The following is a 12,214-nucleotide window of genomic DNA, read 5'->3' on the forward strand; positions in this document are numbered from 1 at the left end:
ATCAAACAGAAATCTGCCTTGTACTGACTCCCACCCACTGGACACTGGACCAGCAAGAATAAAACAGAATAAACTCAGGCCCTTACCCTGGTGTGGCAGATTCTCCGAATTTGCTGATTAAGTATTCACAGGCTCAACTCCCACATGGATAAATTAGTTTTAAACAGTGAAAATCTATTTCTTGATCAGAGACGATAGCTGGCTATTGGCAAATTCTGGTTTGGGTTTTCAAGGGGATTGAGTAACATTCCAAGACAGCATCAACTAAACTCATCACCATCCTGGAAAAAAAACCAAAGTACATATCCTACTAAGGGGGTAAAAGAAGCCTTACCTTTTATTCCAGAAATGCTAGTTTGACTTTGTAACTGCTAACAGACAGGACATGGAAATAGATTTATTTCCATTGTCGCCCAAGGCAGGAACCTTGTAGTTATGCTGGACCCGTCCTACTCCTCTTCCCCCAAGTCTAATGGGTCGCCGAGTCCTGTCACTTCCACCTCCCCTCAATCCCTGCCAGCTTAGGTCAGGCCCTTCTTGTTCTGTCTGGACTATAGCAATGCTGCCTTCCCTCCAGAGTACAGGATTTTGTGCCCATTTTGCCCACTGCAGTGTCCCTCTCACCTAGACCATGACCTGACTTACATGAGGGTTCAACAAATAATTGCTGAATGAATTTTCATAGCTACCTTCATGATCTGACTCCTCTTTCCTTTGCAGCCCCTCTCCCTCCATGGTTTCCTTCCTAACACAGGGGCATCTCCCCCACTTAAAACCCTGCACATACAGAGAGCTCCAGCTTCCACGCAAGACAAACGTGGCCTTTCAGAGTCTGGCCCCCACTTATCCTCCAGTATCATTGTCTGTCACCAAGCCCTTCATACCTGAGGCCCATTAAAGAGCTCACAGTTCCCCGCCTTCTTTTGCTTTTCTCCCCTTCCCTGAGGCGCCTGGGCCTGCTTTTATCCTGGCAAACACCCAATGGACAGTTCACTGGCCAGCTCAAATCGATGTTCTGTGTTAAATGACCTATTCGTGTCTCTGAGCACCCAGTTGCACTCTGTGCATTCCACCTCCTTGGTCCTGTTCTGCAATGTACCTGTCTGTCTTCCTGGCAAACCTAAGTCAAGGCCTCTATTTTATCCTTCCTAGAGACTGGCACACTGAGAGCAGGCCCTTGGTAAATGTCTGTTAAAATGAAATGAAAACATAGTGTAGTAAGGTATTTTAAAGTCTTACTCTTGTAAAACACTTTCTGCTCTGTAGGTAACAAATCTGACATGCTAGTATTAGGAGTTTTTCTATAGTTCAATGGCACAGCTTTCCAGATCTTTTTTTTTTTTTAATGATTTTTATTTTTTTCCATTATAGCTGGTTTGCAGTGTTCCAGATTCTTGAACTCAATTTTTAACTTATTTTGAAAATCTGTACTTTTTTTTTTTTTTTTGTCTTCTTAGGGCCACACCCAAGACATACGGAAGTTCCCAGGCTAGGGGTCAAATCAGAGCTGTAGTCGCAGCCACAGCAATGTGGGATCTGAGCTGCATCTGAGACCTACACCACAGCTCACGGCAATGCTGGATCCTAGACCCACTGAGGAAGGCCAGGGATGGAACCTGCACCTTCATGGATACTAGACAGATTCGTTTCTACCGAGCCATGACAGGAACTCCCTGTACTATTTTAAAAATACTGCTACGAAGGTATCTGGATGTCATTTCATAACACGTGTTCCATTACTCAACCCACGTATACATGCCAAAATGAAAACGCAAACTTTTAACATAATTTTTTCTTTCTGAATGAAATATCTTTTATTTTCAAAACAGAGTTTAATTTCTTCCTTTGCATTTGGATTTATTGCACTACAGGGTCCAAAGAACTTATCAAACTGTCCAAGTCTATAAAATTCAGAAAAAGTGGGGTTTGGAGAATACCCATGTTCCCCTACCACCTAAGGTGAGGATTCCATGGGAAGGTAAAACAGTTCCTTTCAAGAATAAAGTCTGGTTTTGGTTTTTTTGGGAGGGTTTAGTTGGATTCGATAGCATAATATGTAACTTGAGGTCATTTACAAAAAAATAAAAAATATATAGATACTACTTTTATAATGCACACAATACATAAAGAACAACTAAAACTGGTCCAACAGAAAAACTGACCAGTCACCTAGAAGACTCTAAGCACCCTCCCCTCTCTACAGGCTACATTTAAACTCCACTTGTCCAGTCCAGTCCATTACTGGGCAGTCCCTGGACCTCTCCAGCCCACTCCAAGCTGTGCGTGGCCGGGTTGGGTGGAGGAGTGGCCAAGGCACCCAGCTTTTCTCTCCCTCCCGCAAAGAGCTAGGGGAGGAGGCTTTTGATGTTGTAAGTTTCGGTTTTCCATTTCATCTTAAACAATTCTGTAGCATAGGTTTCCATACAACAGTTTTCCTGGTGAAGCAAACAGGCTAGATGGAACCTGAGTTTCATTTTCTCCTAGTGATGTTTACTGCCTCCTGCTTGCACAACAGAAACAATTCCTTTGGGGTTTTCAGCCTCATCAAATATTCATACTCTCTATGTATGTATCTAGACATATATAGATATACACAAACACAGACATCCTCTCCTAGACACAACGGTTTATGAAGATTCCTTTCAGGTGTTCAGTACTCCCACCACTTTAGAAAGCGGCCCCCACCTTAGTGTCCTGGGCCATCTCAAAAAGCTAGAGAGCAGTTAAAGTCTTCCAAAGGTGTGTCCTTAACCCCTTCCCTTATAATAACGAACTGGCCGTATAATCATTCCCAACCTAGGGGAGGATGTCACCCTTAAACCACCTTCCTGACTCACAGAGGAAGTCACCTGCGACCAGCTAAGCGGGTAAAAGAGGGGGAAGGGAGCTTTGGGATGGACGGCCCCGCTGCCCTTTCGCACCAGGCCAGGATTCGCCGGGGCCCGGAAACCTTCCTAGCGTAGCCGCCTCACCGCAGGGGACGCCCCACCCTTCGCCACCCGCACTTCTACCGGCTCCTGGTGTCAGAGACAGGGGCTGCGGAAACAGCTCCAGCGCGAAGAGGGAGCCACTCGTCTCGCCGAGCCCCTGCTCACCCCTCTGCTCCCGCTCACCCGGCGCTCGGGATCCAACCTCCCTCGGGATCACTGCTTCCTCGGCATCTTGCCGGCTGGGAAAGGGCTCCGGACCCGGATGCAAACGCTGACCAGGGCACCGGCCGGGGGCGGTGGCGGGGGCTCGGAAGCCTGGGGCTGACGTGCGCCCTCGCGACCCCGCCCAGCGGTGCTCAGCTGACAGTCCCGCTGGCCTCCCCACCTCCGCGGGGGAATTTCCTGGGCCCCGCCTCCCTCAGGCCCCGCCCCAACTCCCCGCCCCCTCGCCAGGCCGCGCCCCTCCTCAGGTCTCTCTCCCAAACGCCCCGCCCCTCATAGGCCCCAGCCGATCGCACCACCCCTTCTCTCCCCTGAGCCAGCCTACAACTCTAGGCCCTGACCTGGTTAATGCCCGATTGGCCAAGGTGAATAAGCGTTGGTGGTATGATTAGCGTAGCTCCCTCCCAAGGTGTCAGTGTGACGACCGTGACATTCTTCCTTGATTAAAATAAATTACTAATTAAATGAAGTGTAAGGAGTCGGTCTTCGCTGCGGGGGGGTCCCTATATAAGTCCAGAGCCATTGGGGGCTGTGCCCCACGGAAAGAGAGGGACGATGGTCTCAGGCATCCTTGGGTCAAGGCCTAGATCTCTGTTAAAGGCCTTACATCTAGATATAGTTAACCTTGCACGCATGGCTTTCCACCGGGTTTTGTCCTTAAAATAGACTTTTAATTAAAAACACAAAGCCTCCAAGCGGTTTCTCAGATGCTGTCTCTCGGGCCTAAGTCCTAACTTCACCCAAATAAAACTTAACTCTAAAAAAATAAATAAATATAAATAAGCAAATAAAAACAGGAAGCCTGCAGGATGCTTCTCGGATTCTTGTTCCCGGGGAACAAGCCATCAGCTGACAACTGGATGCTCCAGGTGCTCAAGGCAGGTGAGATTGCTGGATTGACCTGGATTTTATCTGGAATGGACTAGACAGAGTGAAAAGAAAGAAAACAAGGGAGTTCCCCCATGTGGCTCAGCAATAACTCCGACTAGTATGCATGAGGATGCGGGTTGGATCTCTGGCCTTGCTCAGTGGGTTAAGGATCTGGCGTTGCCATGAGTTATGAAGTAGGTCCCAGATGCCGCTGGGATCCCGCGTTGCTGTGGCGTAATCAGGCAGTTACAGCTCTGCCCCTAGGCTGGGAACTTCCATATGCCGCGGGTGCGGCCTTGAAAAAAAAAAGAAAAAAGGGAGGGAGGGAAAGAAAGGAAGAAAACCAGACCAGGAAGGGAGAACCGCCTTAGTCTGCATTCTAAGCACCGCGAGAACGTAAAGGGATAAGCAAGGAAGCAGACGCAGGACACACAAGGCATCTGATCGCGAGGTCAAGGTCTCTGCCAAGCCAGTGTGGCAAGCTCTTCTGGTAACAAGCTCCTCGTGCAAGATAAGAAAACAGAAATTAGGGTGGGATCCTAGGAGGTGGGAGAGACGGTCTGGGAGCAGTTTTCTGCAGAAGACCAAGAAGGACAACACAGGAGGGAAGAGCTTGGTTTACAAATGAAGGGGCTGACACAGCCCCCATCAGCTGGATACCAAGCATGTAATTGAGCAAACAAGCTTCTCGCTAGTTAGATGGAAAAACGGATGGGGGAAGGGAAAGAAAAGAAATCCTCCTCCAAACGGGAAAAGGCGGACGCGCCCTCTCCTGGTCTCCTGAAGGATTGACTCCTCTCTTGAGACCTCCTGCTCCAGGCCAGCTCTTCGTGCCTGGCCCTCCACACCCCCCTGAAGTTAACCCCCTACGCAGAGCTGGGAGGGCTAAAAGTCAGTACCTGCCCCAGACCCAATTCCTGAACGTTCCTCCTGCGATTGTTAGGGGTGCCTGGGGTAAGTTGACGCTACAGGCTCGCCTCGGCTATTTTAAACCGCATTAAGGAGAGATAAAATGAGTACTACAGAAGCTCTAAGCAGGGAAGGAATGGGGTGAGGAGGGGAGGGCATACGCAGCCGCTGGCTGTGCGGTGAAAAGGTCTAGGGTGGGGTAGTTTCCGAAAGTGTGTCGAGGTGGTTTTCTCCTGACCCACTTGCTCCTGAAAGCTTGAGCCTTCTCACCACTTCTTAACTATGTGACCTTGGACGTTACCTATCTTGCGGTGCCTCATTCTCTTTATCTGTAAAGTGGAGTCTATTACGGTCCAAAATTCCAAGAGCCTGCGAATCTAAAGCCTTTCTTAGTTCATTTGGTGGCAAAACCTGACCCAAACCGATGTAAAGTAAGTTGTATACAGTGTTAATTTCCATCACTTGTGATTATTTGTTTCCCTGAAGGCACCTTAATTAGTTTGTACGAAATCTGTTTCATACAAACTAACATATACTTTCCCTTTTGGGGAAGTGTATAAATTACATGCACCTTAATATCTTCCTAAAATCCAAAAAATTCTGCGTTCTGAAACAGCTTGCTCCGAAGACTTTAAATAAAGGATTTGGATATACAGAGCTTACTTCTTAATGTCATTGTGAGGATTAAGGGATAACACATGGAAGCACTCAGAACAATGCCCGATACATCAGGTTAGTTGCTATTCTTACAGCAAGTGTTAAAGCCAGCTCCGCTTCTTAGCTTAAAGAGTTGGGGTGGGGAGGAGGGTGGTGCCCCGTCCTCTCTGATGCTTCCATGACTAGATAGAATCTCAGCGCAGCTAAGAACACTGAAATTATAACATGCTTCCCCGCTGTTCACTGATGTGGTTTTGCGGTAGGTGAATGCAAAGCAGTGTGGGAGGCTATTTAGTGAGATGCTCATTGGTTTCATGCTTTCGGTGCCCCCTCTTGACATACCCCCTTTATTTGGAGAAATGGCTGATCCCCTTGTGTTTCCTATCGCAAGTATATTTTGCAGGATTCTTGAAAGGCCAACCTTTCTTGTCTTTTGAGAAGGCTCATTCTCAGTAAATACATCATCTACCGCAGGTGTCCTGGCGGGAGAGGGCTGAGAGCCCAGGTGGGGTGAGAGATTTTCATAGCAGTTAGGAGGAAGGGTGCTTCCCCTCCCCCATCCACAAGTGGAAGAGGGATGGAAGCTGGTGTTCTCTCCAGCATCAAAGACTCAAGCCTCAGCCCCTGATGCTCTAGGAGTAACTCAGATATATGATGCATCTATTAGACCTTGGGAGCTTGGTCTCACAGCTTCGGGAGATTCTGGAATCCAGGCTTGTCATTAGCAATAACTAGAGCTGGAGTTCCCATCGTGGCACAGTGGTTAATGAATCCGACTAGGAACCATGAGATTGTGGGTTTGATCCCTGCCCTTGCTCAGTGGGTTAAGGATCCGGCGTTGCCGTGAGCTGTGGTGTAGGTCGCAGACACGGCTGGGATCACGTGTTGCTGTGGCTCTGGCGTAGGCCGGCAGCTCCGGCTCCGTTTCAACCCCTAGCCTGGGAACCTCCATATGCCGCAGGAGCGGCCCAAGAAACAGCAAAAAGACAAAAAAAAAAAAAAGAAAGAAAGAAATAACAGAGCAACATGCCTTCTCCTTAGAAGAACCTTTATGGTGGATGATGAGGGTTTCAGCATCAATGGGCTGATCAAGTTAAGGAGCTGAAGAAAAATGGCTCTAACTCCAGTGGACACTAAAAGCCCTCCTGGAATTTTCTCTGACCCCAGAGAAGGAGAGCCTCTATTCAAGGCCTCATTAATGCCCAAGAGTAGATTTCCTTTACTCCTTCCGGGCAAGGGCTGAGTGGAGAAAAAGTAAAGATACATAACATTTTTATGTACATCTGAGCTAACAGACAAATATTCATGCTTCCTTCGGGGCGAGGGCTGGGTGGAAAGTAAAGATGCATAACATTTTTATGCACATTTGAGCTAGTAAAAAATATTCACACTTGGGACGCCAGATGCAAAAACTGTCTATACTATTGTTGCCGAAACTCGGCCTCAGTGCACTGGTGTTGAATAGAATAGAAATGCATGGGCAGAGTTTGGGGCAAAGAAGAAAAAAAATAGCTTTATTGTTTTGCCAGGCAAAGGAGGCCACAACAGGCTAATGCCCTAAAGACTGTGCACTCCCTGGGAGAGATTAGGAAGTGGTTTTATAGTTTAGGAGTAGAAAATAGGGCACTCCCTGGGAGAGATTAGGAAGTGGTTTTATAGTTTAGGAGTAGAAAATAGGACCGCAGATAAGGATCAGGGTAGATGCAAGCTTTCATTCTCCTTCATAGTTGGTGTTTCGTGGCCTCAGGACCGGTTCTGGTCGTCCTCCTCTCCAGTTTCCATTTTTTTGGGGGGGGGTTAGTTCTGTAGAAGAACTCAAAGATTTTGTTACGTGTATTCCTTGAAGAGGAACCGAGACCCTGCCCCAAGGCTGCGCTGATGTTTCCTGATTGCTCCTCCCTGGACTCTGCATCCCCTCCCTTCCCTGATTAGCAACTGTTTGAATCTGCCTTTGGAGCCCAGGGGAGGTCATGGAGGCTGAAGCATATTCCCTAAAAACAAGAAATGGGGGACATAGAAAGGCTTGTGTGCAGGAGCCCGACAGGGTCCTTCTTGGTTTCACTATGATCTACCTATACTATGATTCCATGTATGTGAAATGTCCAGAAAGGAAAACATAGACAGGAAGCAGACTTGTGGTTGCCTGGGGCAGGGAGTGACTTTGAGAATGAGCTTGAAGGAGTTGATGAAAATAGTCTACAACTGGATGGTAATGAAGGTTGCACAACTCTATCAGCGTAATTACAATTATTGAATTTACCCTTACAATGGATGAATTTTACGGCAAGTAAATTATATCTCAATACAGCTGCAAAAACAGAGCCAAAAATAATACACCAGAAATAAATAATCATGCTGTTTGGTAAAAGAGTACGTCCCTTTTTCTCAGAGTTCCCGTCATGGCTCGGCGGAAACAATTCTGACTAGCAACCATGAGGACACAGGTTTGCTCCCTGGCCTCGCTCAGTGGATTAAGGATCCAGTGTTGCTGTGGCATAACTGCCAGCCGTAGCTCTGATTTCACCCTTATCCTGGGAACCTTCATATGCTGTGATGCAGCCCTAAAAAGACAAAAGCAAAAGAAAAACAAACAAACAAAAAAAACAAGAGTATGCCCCTTTTTCTGTTGGGCCAGGGTGGAGTGGCCGTGTCAGTCATCATATACTCTGTAGCTGAGCTGGGATCGTGCTTCATTTGAGCTTTAGTGAGATTCAGTTCCCCATTGGCTCCAAATATTCTGAGGATGGGTTTTCCTCAAAAAGTTCAACAGAATTACCATACAAACTAGCAATTCCACTCCTGGGTATACATCCCAAAGAATTGGATATAGGGACTCAGACAAGTGCATGTAAATGCCTTGAATAGATCAGTTCCCCCTTACTGGGATCTGGCATTGCAGCATCTGCCTAGATGAGGAGTCTGGCTTCCATCACAGAGAGGGTCTGGGATCAGGGGCTCATCTGCCACCAATTAGCAGCAGCCTCAGACAAGTATCTGAAGTCTCAGGAAATATGGCTCTGCTTTGTGAAAAGCCAGAGGACAGTGTGCATGCATGCGTGCATGCCTGCATGTGTGTGTTCTGCACGTCTTTCCTCTCCTTTGTCCTTCAGTTCTAAATGTTGAAACGGTAAACTCCTTGGGAAGAAGTTGGATGTTTATCTTTTAGGACATCCTCAGTCTTCTGTGGATATTGAATAAGATGATAATAGGAGTTCCTATGGTGGCACAGTGGATTAAGAATCCGACTGCAATGGTTCATGTTGCTGGTTCAATAACCATCTGGCATAGTGGGTTTAAGGAACCAACGTTGCTGCAGTTTGAATTCAAGTCCTGACCTAGGAATTTCCATTTGATGTTGGTGCAGCCATTAAGAAAAAGAAAAGAAAAAAAAAACCAAAGTTTTTTTTAAAAAAAGGTAATACTACTTATTGGAGTTCCCTCGCAGCTCAGTGGGTCAAGGAACTGGCATTACTGCTGTGGGTCAGGTTGCTGCTGTGGCTCAGATTTGATCCCTGGCCTGGGAACTTCCACATGCCTAGATCATGCCAAAAATTGTAAGAATAAGAATACTTTTTTTGGTTTGCTTTTGCCTTTAAGGGCTGCACCTGCGGCATATGGCGGTTTTCAGGCTAGGGTTCAAGTTGGAGCTATAGCTGCTGGCCTACTCCACAGCCACAACAACACAGGATCCGAGCCATGTCTACAACCTACACCACAGCTCACGGCAATGCCAGATCCTTAACCCACTGAGCAAGGTCAGGGATCAAACCTTGTGTCCTCATGTATGCTAGTCAGATTTGTTAACTCCTGAGCCACGATGGGAACTCCAAGAATACTTATTATTTCTTCCCATTGTGTAAACCCAGAAGCTGTCATTGTCCCTGCCACTTTTCCATTAAGTCAAAGCAGAGCGTGGAGGTACACTAAATTCTTGCTTCTTTGTTTTGCTATAAAACTTTTAAGAGTTCCTGGAGCAAAATTTTCTGCTAAAATATTAATTAGCCAGAGCCAGTGACTGGTGAAAATAATCAGTATAAGACATAACAGTTCTGGAGTTCCTGTAGTAGCTCAGTGGATAACAAACCCGACTAGCATCCATGAGGATTTGGGTTCGATCCCTGGCCTCTCTCAGTGGGTTAAGGATCCAGCGTTGATGAGATCAGTAGTGTAGGTCTCAGGCACAGCTCAGATCCTGCATTGCTGTTGGCTACGGTGTAGTGCAGGCCAGCAGCTACAGCTCCGATTTAACCCCTAGCCTAGAAACCTCCATATGCCACAGGTACGGCCCTAAAAAGAAAAAAAAAAAAAAGACACCACAATTCTTTGTCATGGTCTGAAAAGCACTGCCATTCTCTTCTTTGTGTGCCTGAGCAGTGAGAAATGGCCTTGGTGTCTCATTTTCTACATAGTTTCTTGCTTTTGATTAAATAATTCATCTGTCAGTGTTGAAAGGCATGATTTATCTTTTTCCCATCTCCCTTATCTTTTTTCTCAGAAGAAGTGCATATCCCTATGCACAGGCCTGGGTGCCAGCCTATATATTTTATATATATATTACATATATAGTTTTATTTTGACTTAGTTTGAAATATATGTATATAATACATGTTGTATATCTAGAGAGAGAGAGGTTGATTTATCATGAGGAATTGGCTGGTATGATTACGGAGGCTGAAAAGTTCCAAGATCTGCAGTTGGCCCGCCAGAGATGCAGGCTGGGGTGTGATGATGAGCTCGTGATGTGGTGCCAGTCCAAAAGCTGGCAGACTTGAGACTCATGAAGTCAATATTTCAGTTTAAACCTGAAGGCAGAGAAAAAAAACAAAAACCTGATATCCCAGCTCAAGACGGTCAAACAAACAGAATTCTCTCTTATTTGGGGGAAGAGTCATCCTCTAGTTCTAGTCATGCCTTCAACTGTTTGGATGAGGCCCACCTACACTAGGGAGGGCAGTTTACTTTATTCAGCCTTAGCAATTTCAATTTTAAACTGATCCAAAACCTCCTTTATAGAAATACCTAGAATAACAGTTTTCCAAAGGTCTGGATCCCCCATGGCCCATTCAAGTTGACACACAAAACGAGCCATTGCTTTTCTAAAGAGGCTGACTTAAAGCTTGGCTTGTTAAATTATCATAAATGATTTTGCAATTTGAAAGGTCACAGTTCCCCTGTTTTCATGAGAAAATATATTAATATATGGGCTTCAAATAGACTATTATAAACCTGGATACAAAGCCTTAGCTGGATTACCCATGACCTTTTGTCCCATAAAACCTCAGTATTTCCATTACCAGACTCAATAACCCTTTTCTGGTTTTGTGGACAGAGTTCCCCTTCCCCTTGTCACACACCAATAGACAGTTATTAGATTTACAGACATAATGCCCTGAAGAGCACTAATACAGCTTTCTTTCTCTGGGGAAGGTCTCCTCTGATCTTCACAATTGGAGGGCAGGCGCACACTTCTTTCTTTTCTAAGGTTCATGGTTCAATTCTCCAGCTGATACAGCTTTAAATTTTGCAACCCTTTACTCTCCTGTTAATCCTGACCTCGTCTATGTCTCCTTCTGGTTCCACTGGGAAGTAAGGGAGAAAGAGAGTTAGGAATGGAATACCCAGGAGTTATTCCAGGGTGGAATTCACGTAAAGCAATTCTCACCAAGTTAATTTGATCCAACCCCAGGGATCTGGAAAAAGTCCCAGCCAAAATACATTTCTGCACCATTGGATATTCACGGAATATTACGGTAATGGTGGCCAAGTTTTGAAGAACTGGCTATGGAAGCTCCAAGAGGAAGATTATTTGTGAACTTGGAAGTGCTCGGGAAGGATCTCCCCAATGCACTGATTTCGGAGCTCTCCCATAAATTTATAACTTTCCCATTCACTGGGTCTAATGTAATTCTGGGAAACTGCTCCATTCTGTTTATTGTAGAAACAGAAGAGTCTCCAAGTATCTTTTTTTTTAAAACGATTTTCTGTCTATTTCGGCTCCCAGCCTTGTGAATTTTTTTATTCACCTTCAGGGCAAAAGGTGAATTTTCTGGCTTGGTTGGTTCAAGCATACTTTCTTTGTACATTCATGAACCATCACCCCAGTGACTATCCTCTGCCTCCCCTGCTCTTCTCTCTCACCCTCCAATTTCACTCCATCACCCTCTGTTTGTCCCATTAACCTTTCCCACTGGAAGGCTATATGACACAGCAGTGACACTTTGGTGTGTTTGCAATGTAAGATGTTACTTTTCCAGAGCCTTTTGTGTTTAAGATGATTTCGAATGCAGTAATAACCTTGTCAGGAGTTCCCAAAGTGGATCAGCAGAAACGAACCTGACTAGGATCCATGAGGACTCGATCCCTGGCCTCTCTCAGTGGTTAAGGATCTGCCATTGCCGTGAGCTGTAGTGTACGTAGAAGACGTGGCTTGGATCCCACTCTGATTCGACCCCTGGCCTGGGAACCTCCATATGCCACGAATGTGACCCTAAAAAGCTAAAAAATAAATGAAAATAAAAACCTTGTCCTTCAGGGATCCATCAGCAGGGAGGGATTTTTTTTTTCTCTTTCTTTTTTTTTTTTTGGTCTTTTGTCTCTCTTTTTTTTGTTGTTGTTGTTGTTGTTGT

General features: G+C 45.9%; 1 protein-coding gene and 1 pseudogene across 6 annotated transcripts in view; one reads left to right on the forward strand and one right to left on the reverse strand.

Annotated features, from left to right (window-relative positions):
• OPTN (optineurin) overlaps nt 1–3,323 on the reverse strand; it is a 51,455-nt gene extending 48,132 nt beyond the window's left edge. For 2 of the 6 annotated variants that reach the window (XM_047754593.1, XM_047754595.1), the window contains exon 1: nt 3,114–3,310. The gene's annotated coding sequence lies outside the window, so the exon portion shown is untranslated. Of the gene's footprint in view, nt 1–86; nt 282–3,095 lie in introns of all 6 variants that reach the window. The other 4 variants (XM_047754591.1, XM_047754590.1, XM_047754592.1 and 1 more) reach the window with 4 other exon arrangements.
• The window catches only part of LOC125112478 (striated muscle-specific serine/threonine-protein kinase-like), a 52,519-nt pseudogene continuing 42,244 nt past the window's right edge, over nt 1,940–12,214 (forward strand).

Source organism: Phacochoerus africanus, chromosome 12, assembly GCF_016906955.1.
Source record: "Phacochoerus africanus isolate WHEZ1 chromosome 12, ROS_Pafr_v1, whole genome shotgun sequence".
Lineage (NCBI taxonomy): Eukaryota > Metazoa > Chordata > Mammalia > Artiodactyla > Suidae > Phacochoerus > Phacochoerus africanus.